This window comes from Hylobates moloch, unplaced genomic scaffold (assembly GCF_009828535.3).
Source record: "Hylobates moloch isolate HMO894 unplaced genomic scaffold, HMol_V3 SCAFFOLD_16, whole genome shotgun sequence".
Lineage (NCBI taxonomy): Eukaryota > Metazoa > Chordata > Mammalia > Primates > Hylobatidae > Hylobates > Hylobates moloch.
The window spans coordinates 74399222-74419794 of NW_026652291.1; the positions used below are offsets into that span (position 1 = coordinate 74399222).

Consider the following 20573-nt stretch of genomic DNA (forward strand, 5'->3'; position numbering starts at 1 on the left):
TAGCACAGTGCTTGGTTTATTGTTATTGATCAACCAGTGTTAAGATATATTTCTTTTTAAAACAAAAGATCATTGAGGTAGGAGTAGAACCAAAAAATATATCACTGAAACCAAAGAAGATTTCCCATAGGAAAAAAGAGTCAAATGTTACTAAGTGGTTAACTATGATAAGGTTAACAGTGTAAAGTTATCCTTTACATTGGAAATTCAGTGGCCATTAGTGACTTCCACAGAGTAGTTTAGTCAATAGAGTATTAGATATAGACATCAGTTTTCTGTGAATTGAAGGGTAATTAGGAGGTAAAGAAGCATAGCAATTTGGACAATAGAGCAGTCCTTGAAGAAACTTGAGTAAGAAACGTGGTAATGATAATTGAGAAGAGAGGAAATGTAGGTTAAGGATTTTTGTTTTTGAAAAATAGCAAATACTTGAGTGTATTTATGGCTAATTTGAGGAAGCCAAAATAAAGAATTCTTATAGAGCAGGATTCCAGAGGAGGTAGGAAGGGACGGAATTTAGAGTATCTGCAGAAAAGTTCACCTTGAACAAGAAGCTGGCCAAATTGTGATCAGAGACAGGAGTAAAGGAGTTAAGAATAGCTGTATTTGTAAATGTGAGGCTACAATTAGTATTAACCGCACCCCCACCCCTGCATAAAGTAGGGGTCAGTGTTGGCTTCTGAACATAGAGGGTGGGCAGATCAACTGAGGTCAGGAGTTCAAGACCACCCTGGCCAACATGACGAAACCCTGTCTCTACTAAAAATACAAAAAATTAGCCAGGTGTAGTGGCAGACGCCTGTAATCCCAGCTACTCAGGAGGCTGAGGCAGGAGAATCACTTGAACCTGGGAGGTGGAGGTTGCAGTGAGCCAAGATTGCACCATTGCACTCTAGCCTGGGCAACAAGAGTGAAACTCTGTCTCAAAAAAATATATATGTGTATATATACACACACAAATATGTATAATTCAAGAGCTGAAGAGACAGGAGATTGAAGTCGGATAGTGGAATGTTACTATTTAAGTGAAATGCTTAAATGAAGTGAAGCACTCAGTTCTGAGCATGACCCAAAAACAGATAAATCGTACATATTGAATGAAGATATATCATAAGAAGAGACCTGCACAATGTGTGATGCATGGAAGAATGTTTGGTATCCACTCAAAAATTTAAGGGAAGTTGCATCTTCCAGGGAGATTCCATGTTCCTCCTAAAACAAAAAGATACAGAGAACTTTCCTGCATCGCTGATGGGAATGTAAATTGATGCAGTCACTGTGGCAGACAATTTGGTGGTTCCTCAAAGGTCAAACATAGAATGACCATATGATCTAGCAAGCCCACTCCTAGGTATATACCCAAAAGAATTGAAAGTAAGGACAAGCAGTTACTGTACACCAATGTTTATGAAAGCATTGTTCATATTAACCAAAAGGTGGAAACCACCCAAGTGTCCCTCAGCAGATGAATAAACAAAATGTGGTATATACAGAGAATGGAATATTATCCAACTATTCATTATTCAAAAACAAATGAAATTCTAATACATGCTGCAACATGGACAAACCTAAAGACATTATGCTAAGTGAAATAAACCAGATAAGAAAGAAAGATTGTATGATTCCACTTACATGAGGTACTTAAAATAGCCAAGTTCACAGAGACAGAAAATAAAATAGAGGTTACCCGGAGTTGGAGAAAGGGAATAGGGAGTTATAAGAGTGGGGAATTATATGATTTACACAGAGTGGGATGATGAAAAGTTGTGGAAATGAATAATGGTGATAATTGTACAATATTGTCAGTGTACTTACTGCCAGTAAGTGATACAGTTAAAATGATTAAAATAGTAAATTTTATGTTGTCATTTTACCACACATTTTTTTAAAGGTACAGAGAGCACTCTGTGAGGATATACAGAAATTTATTTTAAATGGGATCAGTATAGGATTCCCGGGATGTACAACTCTAGGACAGGGGAGGAAATTACCAAAAAACGAAGCTTAAGTTTCCTGCAAGCTCAAAGTCTACTTTAATTTGATTTAAATGAAAGTAAACAGTATTTCTTACACACCTGGTAAATGGTGCTTACAAATCTGTATGTGAAACACAACTAATTCATAGAAATATTAGGTTTTTCTACTAATTTTCCTGTGGTATAGAGGAAATGAAAAGGTTCCATTTTATGTGAAGGAACCTAAAACTAACTCTATAATTTTCAGATAGATTACATAAATAGATAGAACTCACAGATAATGGATTATGTTTGGTAAGCAATACTTACAGCTATCCAAATCAGTTTACGTTTACATATACATTTATACATGTATATTGTCATATTAGAGAAAGTTATTTACCAATATGTAAGAAAAAATAAGGCTAGGAAAATATAGGATTAGGACAGGTAGCTAGAGCCAGGAGCGAGTCAGAATACAGCTGGCAATGTATACTGTGAAGCAGCAAAAGAGAAAACTTCAAGTCTGACTCTCAACTCTCCAACAGCCAAAACAATGGAGGGTGTATGATCAGCTCTTCGTTTTAGGGGCAGACTAAAATATGATGATGGCTTTCATTCTACCTTTCCTTTGATTTTACTAATTAGTGGCCAGGCATAGTGGCTCACGCCTGTAATCCCAGCACTTTGGGAGGCCGGCGGATCACTTGAGTCCAGGAGTTCAAGACCAGCCTGGGCAACATGACCAAACCCCATCTCTACAAAAAACTCCAAAAATTAGCAAGGCATGGCATGTGCCTGTAATCCCAGCTACTCAGGAGGCTGAGGTGGGAGGATCACTTGAGCCCAGTAGGCAGAGGTTGCCATGGGTGGAGATCACACCAGTGTACTCCAGCCTGGGAAACAGAATGAGACTCTGTCTCCCCAGTTTTTTTCTTCTTTACTAATTAGTGATACTGGCCTTTTTTTTAAAAAAAAAAAAAAAATGGGTTTTTTTCCAAAAATTTTTTTTTTTTTTTTTTTCTGGTTTAGTGTAAGAGCTACTGCTAGTAAAAACATTCCATTCCCTTGTATGGAAATAAGGAAAATGGAAATATGGAAATACAGGTTTATGAGTTTCTTTATTCTGTTTGTTTCCTTTGAGTTTTAGAATATTTTGAGTGCTAAGAAAATGAAGTGTTGGCCTTTTGTTTCTTTTGGCAGTTAGGAGCAGTGGCCAGTGAGATGGGAGGGTAGAGATATTAAACTTACCACTGTAGCTGATAGCTCTTTTGCGTTAAAACAGAAAAGATAGCAGGAGAGGAATAACAATATCAAGATTTAAAATAAATTCCACATATTATAAAAGCGCTATTAGTAAATATTAGTACCTCCTGATTGCTATAGCAAATGCTAAATTCATTTGCGACACTTTCGTTAATCTAAATCTAGACAGTTTCATCAAGAAAGAATCTTAAACTTGTAGGGATTAGATTTGTATTCAGTAATGATTTTTTTCCTGTTGTTATAAACCTGTAGTGCTGCATTCCTAAGTTCAGGAGGCATAATAATAACAAACTCTTTTCTAATTGAGGGAATGCCTGTTTCAATGTTTGCTGATTTTATAGTGCTTCCTTATATTTCCTTTCACTTAAAGAAAGTGTAAATTAAGGTGTTTAGACAAGAATTAGACCTCGTTGTTTGGTGCCAGTAGTATAGGATTTATTATACATATTATAATTAACAACAGTCAGTGTGTTTTAAATTTTTGTTATATTTTGTGTGATTCCATGTGTGAATTTGTAATGCCATTCAGAATATGGTAAATTTGACATTTTAGAACAAAAATGTTGAAGAGAGTGCTTCACTTTTTAAGGTAATTTGCTTCCTATGATTGAACTAGTATTTTTTGATAATGTATGAAATACTTATGTGTTTAACATAGTGAAAAGTGGGATAAACATTAACCTTACTTACTGGGTTTGTAGTATACATTTAAAAGTCATAGAAACCATAAAGATAGAGGCCAGATGAAATATACACATAAAAAAGTAAAATTCTTTATTTTTTTCTATATTACTTTAGTAAATTTTATTGAGTGTGGGTCCTTTTCTCTGTATATACTTTTTTTGGTCTGTGTATATACTGTCGTTAACAATCAGAAATACTGCTGACTGTCACTAGAATCCATGGGGTTTGTTTTGTTTTGTTTTAATGGTACTGATAGTTTTTTACTGAACCATAGGCTTTCTTGGTCAGAACTAGGAGTTGATAAGAAAAGTCACTGGTGATGATCGCATGCAAACTATAGCCATGAAGCAGTATTTTTCTCAATGCAAATCCCTCATCAAGTGTGGGGTTGAACGCTTGATCCTGATCTCATTAGTTGTATATTCTAATCAGTGGTGTCAATTGGCCTACCCAGTGACGTAAATTTTTTTGTCACACCTCTGTTTTCTCTAATAATTAACTATCTGTGGAGCTACATTATGGTACCATACTGCAACAGCTGTGATTAAAAAGAACACAAGAAGACTTGAATTACACTTCCATCTTTGGCGTTAATCAGATTTTTTTTTGATTACTGTAGGCAAGTTTCAACTTTGCTTGATTTCAGTTTCTTTAATTTTGATGTGAAAAGCTTTTTCTACTTCTCACATTTTATGAAATTTGTTACCCCTTTATATGAGGCAGATTAAATTTTTATTTAGTAACATTTAGAGTCAAACAGTCTTTTTATGCCATTAAGTTGTATCTATTTTCAGGGCCTTTAAATTTAAAAATTTACAGCTAGCTTCACTATTCAAGTCACTATATATATATTTACTGGTGACTCTGGAATGTAAAACAAAAAGAAAATTAAAACAATTTTAAAAAAAACAACTTAAAAGTATACATTTTCTATATGTCGAGTGATTTGGACTATATTTATTAAGCATTCATCTCTTCTTCCTCTCAACTTATAGAATATGGCATTTACTAAGTTACTTCTGAATGTCGATTGCCTCACCTGTAAACAGCAATAATATCTAACCTGCTTAATATGAAAATCAGTGAGATGATATATCTGAATGTTTTTGAAAACTTTAAAGCACTGTGCAAAGGAAATATATTAATAAATGTAATTTATAAAATCACTTACAAATGTTTGCTGTCTTGAGACATAAGACAATTAAATTAGTAAAGAGGCTATTGCTACTGAAGTAAATTTATATCTTCTATAGCTTTCTGTCCAGAAGGACGTTTTTTGGCATTATCAGTTTTCACAATTTTCTGCGCCTTATTCAACACAGTAAGTTTTAAGAATAAAACTAAATTTCAACATGTATAGCTCTCAACTGCTAATTGTTATTCTACAAAGTGACTCAACCTCCTTTTAAGAGCATTTAACAAAATATTTTGTCACTTAATGGTTGTGCCTAGCAAAGGACCCAGAGTTTGTATTAGAATGGGCTTGCTAATTATAGGTCCTGGAATTTGATGTTTCTAAACATTGTTTCTATTAGCTTGAGAAAAATGTAATTTTATATTTTGTTAGATTAAAAAAGTGCAGTGTTTCCCTTGGTCTTGGCACTCAGAATCACTATTATTATAGGTCCACAGGTGGCAGTTGCCTCCTACATAGGTAATCTTTGATTCATCGCTTTCTTAAATTTAATTTATAACCAGCTTTTGCTAGATTTTTCCTTGCAATCATTGTCACTTTTGCCTTTTCCTACTTAGACTACACCTGAATAATTTCATGCCCAAGCTTTTTTTGCTGCTTTGTTTACTTGTTTTTTCCGTCTTTACTTAAGATTCCTGAAACTTTATTTTCACCCTCTCATTCAGCCATCAATAGTATTTAACAATACCACATTACATATATAATAAAGTCCAAACTTTTTAATGTAACATTCATGAACTTCCTCGATATTGCTGCCGTCTCTGTTTCTTTTATTTTATTTTATTTTTTTTGAGACAGAGTCTTGCTCTGTCGCCCACGCTGGAGTTTAGTGGTGCGATCTCGGCTCACTGCAAGCTCCACCTCCCAGGTTCGCGCTATTGTCCTGCCTCAGCCTCCCAAGTAGCTGGGAGTACAGGCACCCGCCACCACGCCTGGCTAATTTTTTTTTTTTTTTTTTTTTGTATTTTTAGTAGTAACGGGGTTTCACCATGTTAGCCAGGATGGTCTCGATCTCCTGACCTCGTGATTCACTCGCCTCGGCCTCCCAAAGTGCTGGGATTACAGGCGTGAGCCACTGCATCCGGCCCTGTTTCTAATTTAATATTTCACCAATCATCTTTTTGCTTCCCAGTTTCATTTATATTTGTGTCACTGGTATACTGCTTCACACATAGTAAGTGCTCACCAAATATTTGTTACACTGAATTGACTATTTTGTACACTCCCAAAATAGATTGTTCAGCATTCCATGGACACACCCAACAATTTCCCACTTCAGTGCTTTCTCATATGTCGTCATTTCCTCCTGGACTACTCCATCTCTGCCTATCCCATTTTTATTGAGGCTTCACATCATATTTTAAATAACAGCTATTCTATTAATCCTTTTCTAATCTTGTCCATTAGAAGTGATCTCACTATGTAAAATTCCTACCATAGTTATTCACAGTGGCTCTCTCTCAATGCATACCTCGTGACTTCTTGTCCAATAGTTCTATGAATATGTGTCTTAACTCCCCTACTAGTGCTTCTGTTCTTTATGTATAGCAAGACTTCAGTAAATATATGTCAACAAATGAAGAAACAATCAAAGTTAACACTAGATTGAAAGTTTATTCAGATGTAAAGTGTCTCCTGCATAATGTTTTTTTTTTGTGCATTGCATATAATAAGAATTCATTGATAAATGTGTAAATGAATGAATGATTTTAGATGACATGAACCTAGTCCAGCATGTAGGTTATTTACACGGTTGTGGGTCAAAATGGGGTCTCCATATAATGAAGCAAATATGACACCTACCAAAAAAATTTCTTTTTTTTTTAGACCTACGGTGTTCATATTTGAAAACTATCATTGGAAACATTTGTTTGGATTTTACCTTTCTTAAAATTTAGAATTAAAAAAAAACTTAGGAAATAGTATCATTATCCACTGTTCATTGCAGCATTATTCTTAGAATGAAAAAATAAATTAAAATATTTTCCGTGGATGCTTTGTTTGGTCTGCATATCATTGGAAAAAATATATTAAATTCATTGCCAAAATGAGATCTAGGAGATCTGGCAATGTGGGACCCTTAGGATTATAGTATGACATGTTTATTATTCCGGGTTCTTCAGAGAAAGAGAACCAATAGACTGTATATAAATAGGGCAAGAGATTCGTTTTAAGAAGTTGGCTCAAACAATTGTGGGGCCTGGCAAGTCTGAAAATCTCAGAGCAAGCCATCAGGCTGGTAAACCAGTGAAGGATTGATGTTGTACTTTTTAAAATTTTTATTTTTGACTCAGGGTCTCGCTCTGTTTCCTAGGCTGGAGTGCAGTGGTGCAATCATAGCTCACTGCAGCCTCAAACTCCCATGCTGAAATGATCCTCTTGCCTCAGCCTCCTGAGTAGCTAGGACTACAGGCACATGCCACCATGCCTAATTTTTTTTTTTTAATTATACTTTCAGTTCTGGGATACATGTGCAGAATGTGCAGGTTTGTTACACAGGTATACATGTGCCATGGTGGTTTGCTGCACCCATCAACCCATCATCTATATTAGGTATTTCTCCTAATGCTATCCCTCCCCTTACCCCCCAGCCTCCAACCGGGGCCTGTTGGAGGTCCCCTCCCTGTGTCCATGTGTTCTCATTGTTCAACTTCCACTTATGAGTGAGAACATGCAGTGTTCGGTTTTCTGTTCCTGTGTTAGTTTGCTGAGAATGATGGTTTCCAGCTTCAACCATGTCCCTGCAAAGGACATGAACTCATTCTTGTTTGTTTGTTTTTTTGAGACCAAGTCTCGATCTGTTGCCCAGGCTGGAGTGCAGTGGCGTGATCTCAGCTCACTGCAACCTCTGCCTGCCAGGTTCAAGTGATTCTCCTGCCTCAGTCTCCCGAGTAGCTGGGATTACAGGTGCCCGCCACCATGCCTGGCTAATTTTTGTATTTTTAGTAGAGACGGGGTTTCACCATGTTGGCCAGGCTGGTCTCAAACTCCTTATCTCAGGTGATCCACCCGCCTCGGCCTCCCAAAGTGCCAGGATTACAGGCATGAGCCACCGCACCCCACCCTGAACTCACTCTTCTTTATGGCTGCATAGTATTCCATGGTGTATATGTGCCACATTTTCTTTATCCAGTCTATCATTGATGGACATCTGGGTTGGTTCTAAGTGTTTCCTATTGTGAATAGTGCCGTAATAAACATACGTGTGCATGTGTCTTTATCATAAAATGATTTACAATCCTTTGGTTATATACCCAGTAATGGGATCGCTGGATCAAATGGTATTTCTCGTTCTAGATCCTAGAGGAATCACCACACCGTTTTCCAAAATGGTTGAACTAATTTACACTCCCACCAACAGTGTAAAAGCATTCCTATTTCTCCACATCCTCTCCAGCATCTGTTGTTTCCTGGCTTTTTAATGATCACCATTCTAACTGGTGTGAGATGGTATCTGACTGTGGTTTTGATTTGCATTTCTCTAATGACCAATGATGATGAGCTTTTTTTCATATGTTTGTTGGCCACATAAGTGTCTTCTTTTGAGAAATGTCTGTTCATATCCTTTGCTCATTTTTTGATGAGGTTGTTTTTTTTTCTTGTAAATTTGTTTAAGTTCCTTGTAGGTTCTCAATATTAGCCCTTTGTTAGATGGATAGATTGCAAAAATTTTCTCCCAAAAATATGGAACGCTTCACGAATTTGCCTGTCATCCTTGCACAGAGGCCATGCTAATCTTCTCTGTATGGTTCTAATTTTAGTATATATACCCAAGGTGAGCACTAATTAAAAAAAAAAAAATAGAGACAAGGTCTCACTATGTTGCCCAGGCTGGTCTTGAACTCCTGAGCTCAAGCAATCCTGTCACCTCGACTTCCCAGTGTTGGGATTACAGGTGTGAGCACTTAGCAGATGTTGTGGCCTTGAGTCTCAAGATGCAGAATTTCTTCTTCCTTAGGGGATCTCAGTCTTCCACTGATTGGATAAGGTCTACTCATAATTATAGAGGCAGTCTATTGTACTCAGAGTCTACTGATTAAACATGTTAATCACAGCAAAAAAAACAAAATACCTTCACAGCAACATCTAGATTGCTGTTTGACCAAATATCTCATTACCATAGCCTAGCCAAGTTGACACATAAAATTAACCATCACACGTGCATTTCAACAATTGACTAGGGCTAGGTAAAAATTACCCTCTCTAAAAGGGGCATGCACTTGCCATTTCACCACACTTTCTATTCCACCTACCTTGTGAATTAAAAGTCATCTTCCTCGACCCTGTAGGTATTTAATTTTATGACCCCAGATGTATGTTGTGATATTACTTATAAAATGGATGTTCGTACACATATACATATACTCTGGCCCCTGGCTACCTCTCTAACCTTATTTCTTAACATGTTTCTACTCTTGGTTCACTCAGCCACACTAGTTTCCTTAAAAACTCAAATATTCTAGGTGTGCTCCCACCCCAGGGCCCTGCCATGTGGTTTCTCTGCCTGGAGTGTTCTACCCCTGGAATGTCACATGAGTCTGTTCCTCTACTTTGTTCAACTTCCTGCTTCAATGTCACAAGATCACACTATCTCAAATAGTGTACCCTGTCACTACATCACTCTATTTGTTACCCTCCTTTATTATTATTTTTTTTCATAATAGACATGCTTAGATGACACTATACTGTATTAGTGGATTGTCCTGTAGGATTTTTTTTTTTTAACCACTGAATCTTATACCTGAATCAGTGCTTGGCACATCTCTGATGCTCAATAAGTGTTTTGAATGAATGAGTATGTATTAATATATGTGTATGCTTAAACATTGTGATACATTAGAAACTTAACAGCAGGTCGCCTGGGAAGTGAGACTGAGTCTAACAGTCAGATTTCTTATATCCATAGTAAGTGAGAGAAGGGGACATTTTAACTTTTATTTCATACCCTAATAAAGTGTTTGAATTTAAAAAATTTTTATGTACATGTTATTACTTTTGTGTATTATAGCAGTGAGTTTGTAAGTTTTGAAAAGACTCATGCATGGTAACCTGCACAAAATAAGCTTAATGCTTAGAATTGATAATAAAAAACTGATCCATGTTTTGGTATATGTATATTTATGACAATGTGGTTAATTTTTTTTAAATAGATTTTATTAGTGTTGTGCTTTACAAAAGGCAGGATTTATAAGGGAATTAAATTCCAGAGTACACTTCATTCACCTGTGTTATGGAAAATATACATATAAATGATATCTTCACTTGCATTTTATGTTTGCCAAATATTTTTAACTGTTTTTGAAGGTATTTTACATGGCAGTAATTCAAGCAGTTTTTAAAAGTAAAATAAGATGTTAAAAAAAATACTACCAACTTTAAAAGAACTATTAACCTGACATTCTTCTTCCACTTGATACAGAAGCAGGATTCTGTGACTGGTTAGAGATGAAGAGGGTGCCTTTTTAAAATAATTCAATCCTGTGAACACCAGCTATAGTCAGAAATGATAAGGAAAGGAGAGAGTTCCTTCATATTTCAATAAATTTCACTCAGTTAAATTAGGTTTATTTAGTATATTTTAATTATAGATGTTTTCTTTTTCTTTACATGACACATGCATTAATAAATGAATTAAAGATTTTTATTGAATCTAAACTAGTTAAAAATATTTGGCAAATGAAAATAATAGCTAATAATTGAAGACCTTTGTTCCGGAACATTCTGATTCATTAATTGCAAAAACAATAAATGTTAAACATACAGTACAAGATCTAATAAACTGAGATCTTTAAGCTAGTTTTGATTTCTATAAACTTTCTAATGCCACTGCTGTCATAAAAAGCTTAGTAAATATTGACTGAGGATGATGATGACAATCCGGCAGTATTTTTAAGACTGGGTGGCACTGGCAGTACAGTCAGATATCCGGGACTTAACATTGTTATTTTGCCATGAGGCCCTTCCACCTGGCCCTATCCCAAAAGGATAAATGTTTACCTATAGTTAGGTATTTAAATGTGTAAATATTCCAGATTCAATTATATGTGAGGTAGCTAGAGTTTTCATTCTTTAAATCATGAACTAGTTCTCTAAAGTTTAAATGATTTACAAGTTTGCAAGGGTCAAAATAGACTTGACTGATTGTTTTCCCCATAATTCCAAAAACATTGTTTTATGAGCTCAGTTCAGTATAAAAATATTATGCCCCACTGACTATTCCAAACCTAAGATGTTTATGAAACTTATGAATTTATTAAGGTTTAATTTACTATTCTATTTAGTTGTTAAGCTTTAAATGTTGTTGTACAGTATGTCTTGTTCTCTTTAGGCTTAAAAGCGTTTTATGACAATCAGTATTCTGTTAATGTAGTTCCAGTTATTCCCCAAAAATATCTTCTAAAACTTCCTCGTTCTGATTGAATCACAACTGAACAATATTCAGTTACTATGTAAAGCAATCAAGAAGTTCAAAAGCCTAGAGATAGGGACTGGCTTTTTAGTTTAGTTTTATTCAGTGTTAATCTGATAAAGATTTTCATTTATTTTAACCCATGGAAAGTTTAGTTGTCCTATTAAGCTTGGTTAGCTGTTCTAAACTATAAAAAATAAAAATTTTTGAAAAAATTACATGAAAAAAGGTGAAAATTGAGATTTTGTCCTAGAAAGTTGGACACACTGTTCACTTAAATTATAATTAATAATGAAGAAAACGTCATATATTTCTAAATCTACTTTCATTAGATCTTCCTTCACCTTTTCATTTGTAAAACTTTTGTTTTCCATTCATTCTTTTGTATGATACAGTGTTTTAATTCAGAGCTAACACCACAGTAAGACAGATGGTGCAGGTTCTGACTTTCTAGCTGAGTGACCATCAACGGGTAATTAACCTCTCAAAGCCTCAATTTCCTGACCTGCAAAATAAGAATTGTAATTATACCTGCCTCATGTCATTGTTTTAGAATAACCAAATCAAATAATGCATATACAATGCTTTATACAGTACTTGGGTACACTTAGGTATGTAATAAAGGTAACTCATTATTATTATAATCCCAATGTCGTTTTTTTTTTTTTTTTTTTTTTTGAGACAGAGTCTCGCTCTGTCGCCCGGGCTGGAGTGCAGTGGCGCAATCTCGGCTCACTGCAAGCTCCGCCTCCCGGGTTCACGCCATTCTTCTGCCTCAGCCTCTCCGAGTAGCTGGGACTACAGGTGCCCACCACCACGCCTGGCTAATTTTTTGTAGTTTTAGTAGAGACGGGGCTTCACCGTGGTCTGGATCTCCTGACCTCGTGATCCGCCCGCCTCGGCCTCCCAAAGTGCTGGGATTACAACCGTGAGCCACCGCCCCCGGCCCAGTGTTAAGTTTTTATTGTTATCATTAGCTCTTTTTCGAGATTCTGTTAATACATTTATAACATTTTTTTTAGCTTTTTAGGCATTAAATGCAGTATTTTGTGAACACAATATGCAACCATTTAATTTTTCTTTAGGAACAAGTTTTTGCTGTAGTTAAGACGGTTGATTTTTTTCTTGTGAGACATTTAAAAAATATTTTGTCAAAATGGCATGCTTGAACTTAGATTTGGCCCCTTTTTTTTTTTATACTTTAGGTTTTAGGGTACATGTGCACAATGTGCAGGTTTGTTACATGTGTATCCATGTGCCATGTTGATTTCCTGCACCCATTAACTCGTCATTTAGCATTAGGTATATCTCCTAATGCTGTCCCTCCCCCCGCCCCCTACCCCACAACAGTCCCCAGAGTGTGATGTTCCCCTTCCTGTGTCCATGAGTTCTCATTGTTCAATTCCCACCTATGAGTGAGAACATGCGGTGTTTGGTTTTTTGTCCTTGCGATAGTTTACTGAGAATAATGTTTTCCAATTTCATCCATGTCCCTACAAAGGACACGAACTCATCATTTTTTATGGCTGCATAGTATTCCATGGTGTATATGTGCCACATTTTCTTAATCCAGTCTATCGTTGTTGGACATTTGGGTTGGTTCCAAGTCTTTGCTGTTGTGAATAGTGCCGCAATAAACATACGTGTGCATGTGTCTTTATAGCAGCATAATTTATAGTCCTTTGGGTATATACCCAGTAATGGGATGGCTGGGTCAAATGGTATTTCTAGTTCTAGATCCCTGAGGAATCGCCACACTGACTTCCACAATGGTTGAACTAGTTTACAGTCCCACCAACAGTGTAAAAGTGTTCCTATGTCTCCACATCCTCTCCAGCACCTGTTGTTTCCTGATTTTTTAATGATGGCCATTCTAACTGGTGTGAGATGGTATCTCACTGTGGTTTTGATTTGCATTTCTCTGATGGCCAGTGATGATGAGCATTTCTTCATGTGTTTTCTGGCTGCATAAATGTCTTCTTTTGAGAAGTGTCTGTTCATGTCCTTTGCCCACTTTTTGATGGGGTTTGTTTTTTTCTTGTAAATTTGTTTGAGTTCATTGTAGATTCTGGATATTAGCCCTTTGTCAGATGAGTAGGTTGCAAAAATTTTCTCCCATTCTGTAGGTTGCCTGTTCACTCTGATGGTAGTTTCTTTTGCTGTGCAGAAGCTCTTTAGTTTAATGAGATCCCATTTGTCAATTTTGGCTTTTGTTGCCATTGCTTTTGGTGTTTTAGACATGAAGTCCTTGCCCACGCCTATCTCCTGAATGGTATTGCCTAGGTTTTCTTGTAGGATTTTAATGGTTTTAGGTCTAACATGTAAGTCTTTAATCCATCTTGAATTAATTTTTGTATAAGGTGTAAGGAAGGGATCCAGTTTCAGCTTTCTGCATATGGCTAGCCAGTTTTCCCAGCACCATTGATTAAATAGGGAATCCTTTCCCCATTTCTTGTTTTTGTCAGGTTTGTCAAAGATCAGATAGTTGTAGATATGCGGCATCATTTCTGAGGGCTCTGTTCTGTTCCATTGATCTATGTCTCTGTTGTGGTACCAGTACCATGCTGTTTTGGTTACTGTAGCCTTGTAGTATAGTTTGAAGTCAGGTAGCGTGATGCCTCCAACTTTGTTCTTTTGGCTTAGGACTGACTTGGCGATGCGGGCTCTTTTTTGGTTCCATATGAACTTTAAAGTAGTTTTTTCCAATTCTGTGAAGAAAGTCATTGGTAGCTTGATGGGGATGGCATTGAATCTATAAATTACCTTGGGCAGTATGGCCATTTTCACGATATTGATTCTTCCAACCCATGAGCATGGAATGTTCTTCCATTTGTTTGTATCCTCTTTGATTTCATTGAGCAGTGGTTTGTAGTTCTCCTTGAAGAGGTCCTTTACATCCCTTGTCAGTTGGATTCCTAGGTATTTTATTCTCTTTATTTGGCCCTTTTTGATTAACAGTTTGTTTTCAGGAGTTGTTTATTCACGCAGCAACATTTTAATGTTCAAAAATATATTGAGAAATTCAAATCTAATAATTTTCATCACTTGTCCCCTAACCTATGAAAAACATGTTTTCCAAAGAGTACAAATTCAAAATATAACATTTTCTTCAATGTTTTGTGTTACCCCAGAAAATACAGATGTAATTTTTAAAGCTATGTTTGTAATTCCTTCTATCTTATATCTTGGAGTTCGATACATATGTTATCTTATTTAATCCCATCAACATCCTTGTAAGGCATCATCCCTTTTTGGAGAGGAGAAAACTGAAACAGAGAGAAAACTAACATCCCCTAGGTTACATTAAGGCCGTCGACAGTGGCATAAATATTATCTAATCCTCCTGATAGCTGGGCCTTTTACTTTGCTACCGGACCCCTTCCTCTACTCTTGCCTCCCTCAGAAATACTGCTGAAGCAAAACTGGTACTTCAGCATTATTTCCCTAATTTGGATATGCTTGACATGTTTATTGCACAAAACACATCACTGAGACCATGTTAAAGGCAGGTTAACACAGTAAAAGAATCTGACCTGCTTTGGAGTTTAACAGTCTTTGTCTGTGTTCAACCAAACTGCACAGATTACAACCACAGTTGATGTCTGGATTTATAAATAGATGCTCTTTGATTTTTTTTTGAACCTTTAAGCTCTCGCATTATATCATATGTTAGACTACAAAAACTAAATACTGTGCCTAACAGCAATTTTATCCATACAGTCATAACAGTTTATGTTTATTAGTATGTTGTGGTATTAATATTGTTGTTTTATCTGTGCTGTAGCACAATCACTAACCTAACAACAATCATATTTAGTAGTAACCATTAACCAAATAGCTATTTTGAGTTGTATGTGAATTTGTTAAGAGCCTACTGTGTACTAAAGACTGTGCAGACTTGTGTGAAACATAGAGTTAACAAAGGATAAGATAGAGTTAACAAAGGATAAGATGCAATTGCTACCTTCAAATAGATTATAATTAACTGGAGAGAAAAAATATGTACTAAAAATGAACATATGTTACTATGTTAAATGAAATAATTGGACACTTCCATGGCAAGTCACAGAAGGGAGAGATTCTTCTAGGCTTGAATAAATTTCACAAGATTTTGTGGAATACTTGAGAATTGAAGTATATGAACCAATAAGGTTCTGATAGAGAGGAGGAGGAAGAGGGCATTCTAGCCTGGAAGAACAGAATAAGCAAAAGTGGAGGTTTAATGAACATATTGTGTTATATTATGGAATTCAGAGAAAATTGCTGGAATTTTATTGTTAACATGTATTTAGTTTTTATTCTGTGTTTCCTGGAGAGCCTTGGGAATATAGAGCTTATTTTTTGAAGCATTAAAAATTAAACTTATACTCAAATACTTCAATACTTTATATAAAATTTAAAGCATCTTAAAAGCCTAAATACATTTTTGAAAAGCTTATTATGGAGAATTTTGGACATATACAACAGCCTACAGAATGAACTCTACATGTACACATCACTTGCCCCTGAAAACGTCAACCCCTGGTCAATCAAATTTCATCCACAGTCTCATGCACATACCCCCACTCTCTGATATTATTTTAAAGTAAATCACATGTACAATGTTACTTTACTTATAAATATTTCAGTATGTATCATCTAAAAGATAAGGACTCTTATTTTAGCATAACCACAATACCATTAACATACTTAAAAACAATTTAACAATAATGTATTTTATTTAATGAATTTATTTTTTTGAGACAGGGTCTTCCTCTGTTGCTCAGGCTGGAGTGCAGTGGTGCATTCACAGCTCACTGCAGCCTCGCCCTCCAAGGGTCAGTCTCCTGAGTAGCTAGGACTACAAGCTCACGCCACCATGCCTGGCTAATTTGTTGGGGTTTTTTGTGTGTGAAGACAAGGTCTCACTGTGTTATCCTGGCTGGTCTTGAACTCCTGGGCTCAAGTGCTTCTCCGAGCTCAGCTTCCCAAAGTGCTAGGATTACAGGCATGAGCCACTACACCTGACCTAAAAATAATTTCTTAATATCATCACATATCCACTCTGTTAAAACTTCCAATTGTTTCATGTCATAAAGTCTAATTTGTTTTAATCAATATTTAAATAAAATCCACACATTGCAATTGACTTACATACATTTTTATTATATAAACTTATGTGGCACAAGTACAGTTTCATTACATGCACAAATTAAGTGAGGGTCAGATCAGAGCTTTTAGGGTATCCATCACCTGAATAATGTACGTTGTAGCCATTAAGTAATTTATCATTATCTACCGCTTTGCACCCCCTCACCTTTCTGAGTCTCTATTGTCTATCATTCCACTCTCTATTGTCCATGGGCACACATTTTTTGGCACCCAATTATGAATGAGAACATGCAATATTTGTCTTTCTGTGTCTGGCTTCTTTCACTTAAGATAATGACTTCCGATTCCATTCATGTTGCTACAAAAAACATGATTTCATTCTTTTTTATAGCCGAGTAGTATTCTATTGTGTATATATACCATATTTTCTTTATCCAGTTATCTGTGATGGACACATAGTTTGACTCCACATCTTTGCCATTGTGGATTTTGCTATGATAAACATACGAGTGCAATGTAATGATTTCTTTTCCTTTAGGTAGGTACCAAGTAGTAGTAGTGGTGGATCAAATAGTAGCTCTGTCTTAAGTTCTTTGAGAAATCTCCATACTGTTTTCCACAGAGGTTGTCCTAATTTACATTCCCACCAATAGTGTATGAGTTCGCTTATGTCTGCCAACTCACCAACATGTTATTTTCTGACTTTCTAATAATGGCCATTCTGAGTGGTGTCAATGAGGATGTCTCATTGAGATTTTAATTTGCATTTCTCTGATGAGTGGTGATGTTGAGCATTTCTTCATATACCTATTGGCTATTTGTATGTCTTTTGAAAAAATGTCTATTCTTATCAACTGACACTTTTTAATGGGATTATTTGGTTTTGCTTTTGTTATGTGAGTTTCTTGCCCTTGCAGATGCATATTTTTCAAATATTTTCCCCCATTCTTCAGGTTGTCTGTTCACTTTGTCGATTATTTATTGTGTTGTGCAGAAGCTTTTTAGTTTAATTAAGTCCCATTTGTCTATGTTTTTGTTGTTGTTTGTGCTTTTGAGATCTTAGTCATGAATTATTTGCCTAGACCAATGAACAGAAGAGTTTTCCCTAGGATTTCTTCTAGGATTTTTATAGTTTTAAGTCTTACATTTAAGTATTTAATCCATCTTGAGTTAATTTTTCTATATGGTGAGAGATAAGGGTCCAGTTTCTTCTGCATATGGCAATCCAATTTTCCCAGCACCATTTATTAAAAAGAGCATCTCTTCTCCAGTGTATGTTATTGTCAATTTTGTCAAAGATCAGTTGGCTGTAAATATGTGGCTTTATTTCTGGGTTTTCTATTCTGTTCCATTGATCTGTGTGTCTATTTTTGTACCTGTGGCATGCTGTTTTCATTACTATAGCCTTGTAGTATAATTTGAAGTCAAGTAACACAATGTACTGTAAAAAGCCTCTAGTTTTGTTTTGTTTTTTGTTTTTTGGGGTTTTTTGCTTAGGATTACTTTAGTTATTCATACTCTCTTTTGGTTTCATAAAAATTTTAGGATTGTTTTTCCCAATTCTATGAAAAGTGATGTTGGTATTTTGATAGGGCCTGCGCTGAATCTGCAGATTTCTTTGGGTAGTATGGTCATTTTAATAATATTAATTCTTCTGATCAATGAGCATGGGATGTTTTTCCATTTGTTTGTGTCAGCTACGGTATCTTTAATCTGTGTTTTGTAGTTCCCCTTGTAGAGGTCTTGGCCACCTAATATGCTGGGATTGCAGGTGTGAGCCACCATGCCCCACCACTGTGGATTTTTCATAGATGCCCTTTTGCAGGTTGAAAAAGTTTCCTTCTATTTCTACTTTGTTGTGTGTGTGTATGTGTGTGTGTGTGTGTCTGTTGTAAATGGAATTGCATTCTGGAATTGGCTGTCAGCTGGATGTTATTGTTGTACAGAAATGCTACTGATTGTTGTACATTGATTTTGTATCCTGACACTTTAGCGAAATTGTTTATTACTTCCAGGAGCCTTTTCACAGAGTCTTTAGGGTTTTCTAGGTATATAATCATATTGTCAACAAAGAGAGACGATTTGACTTCTTCTTTTCCTATTAAAATGTCTTTTATTTCTTTCTCTTGCCTGATTGCTGTGACTAGGACTTCCAGAACAATGTTGAATAAGAATGATGAGAGTAGACATCCTTGTGTTGTTCCAGTTTTCAAGGGGAATGATTCCAATTTTTGCCCATTCAGTGTGATGTTGGCTGTGGGTTTGTCATAGATGGCTCTTATTATCTTGGGTTATGTTCCTTTGATGACTAGTTTGTTAAGGTTTTTTATCCTGAAGGGATGTTGAATTTTATCAAGAGCTTATTAAACCTGCACATGTACCCCCGAATCTAAAATAAAAGCTGAAATTATAAAAATATATAAATAAATAAAAATTTTAAAAAATTGTTACTGAAGGTACCATAAAAAAAGAAGAAAATAACCTTTACAATAGCATCAAAAAGAATAAAATACTTTGGAATAAATGTAAGAAAAGATTATTCCAAAAACTTACACTTTGAAAATAACAAAACATTGTTAAAGAAATTAAAGAAGATCTAAATAAATGGAAAAACATCTGTGTTCATGGATCAGAAGACTTTATTTATACTCTTAAGATGATAAGAATCTACAAATTCAACATAATTTCTATCAGAATGCTAGCTTCTTTGTAGAAATTGTATTCTAATTCTAAAATTCATATGGAAATGAAAGAAATCCAGAATAGCCAAACTGATCTTGAAAAAAAGAGCAAAGGAGGCAGACTCACACCTCTTGATTTCACAACTTACTGCAAAGCTACACTAATCAAAACAGTGTGGTATTAGCATAAGAATAGACATCTTGAAATTGAATAGAATTGGGAGTCTAGAAATAACCCCATAGTGGACATAAAAAGAAACAGAAACTGAACAGTGCAATATCCATTAAAGAAATTGAAGTCCAAAGCAGGAGAGGCTTTAGGCCAGGAGTTTGAGACCAGTCTGGGAAACACAGTGAGACCCTATCTCTACTAAAAATTTAAAAATTAGCTAGGCATGGTGGTGTGTACCTATAGTTCCAGCTACTGGGGAGGCTGAAATGGGAGGATTGCCTGAGCCCAAGAGGTTGAGACTGCAGTGAGCTATGATTGCACCACTGCACTCCAGCCTGGGTGACAGAGAGACTGTCTCACAAAAAAAAAAAAAAAAAAAAAAAGGAGGAGGAGGAAGAGGAGGAGGAATTGAATTCATAATTTAAAACATTTTGCAGAGAAACTTCAGGCCCAAGTGTCATCGTGGTGAGTCTTGCCAACCATATAAGAAAGACATAATAACAGTCTTAACACAAACATTTTCAGAACATGAAAGAGGATGGAACACTTCCCACCTCAGTCAATAACATCTGTTTTACATTAGTGTGAAAACTAGATGAGGGAATTACAGGAAATGAAAACTGAGGCCAAAGTCCTTCATGATGATAGGCTCAAAAAAAAAAAAAAAAAAAAAAAAAAAAAACTTCTACAAAAACTAGCAAACCAAATCCAACAGCATATATAAAGGGTACTGCCGTGCAAAGGGTGGCAATGCAATGTTGGTTTAACATTTGCAAATCAATGTAATTTACCATGTTAACAGAATAAGGGAGAGAAAATAATCATTTCAGTGGATGCAGAAAAAGCATGTGATAAAATTCAAAACCCATTCAGTTGTTCAATCTGACTGATAAAGAACATTAGGAGAAAATTTACAGCTATTATATTTAATGACAAATGCTCAACGATTTCTATATAAGATCAAGAACAAAGCAAGGGTGATCTTCCCACTTCAACTTTCTGTAGGAACCCATAATTATTAAAAATTGGAAAAATAAAGCTGCTTTTATTTGCGGATGATATGTTGTACACAACCTAAGGATTCCTAAGGATTCTTTAAAAGAAACTGAACTTTTAAATT

General features: G+C 35.7%; 1 protein-coding gene and 1 non-coding gene across 4 annotated transcripts in view; one reads left to right on the forward strand and one right to left on the reverse strand.

Moving 5' to 3' along the window:
* The window catches only part of MIPOL1 (mirror-image polydactyly 1), a 372872-nt gene that overhangs the window by 241302 nt on the left and 110997 nt on the right, over window positions 1-20573 (forward strand). The window lies entirely within an intron of this gene.
* LOC116456522 (U6 spliceosomal RNA) lies at window positions 8779-8883 on the reverse strand. The gene has a single exon (XR_004244733.1). It is a non-coding gene; the product is annotated as a U6 spliceosomal RNA (small nuclear RNA).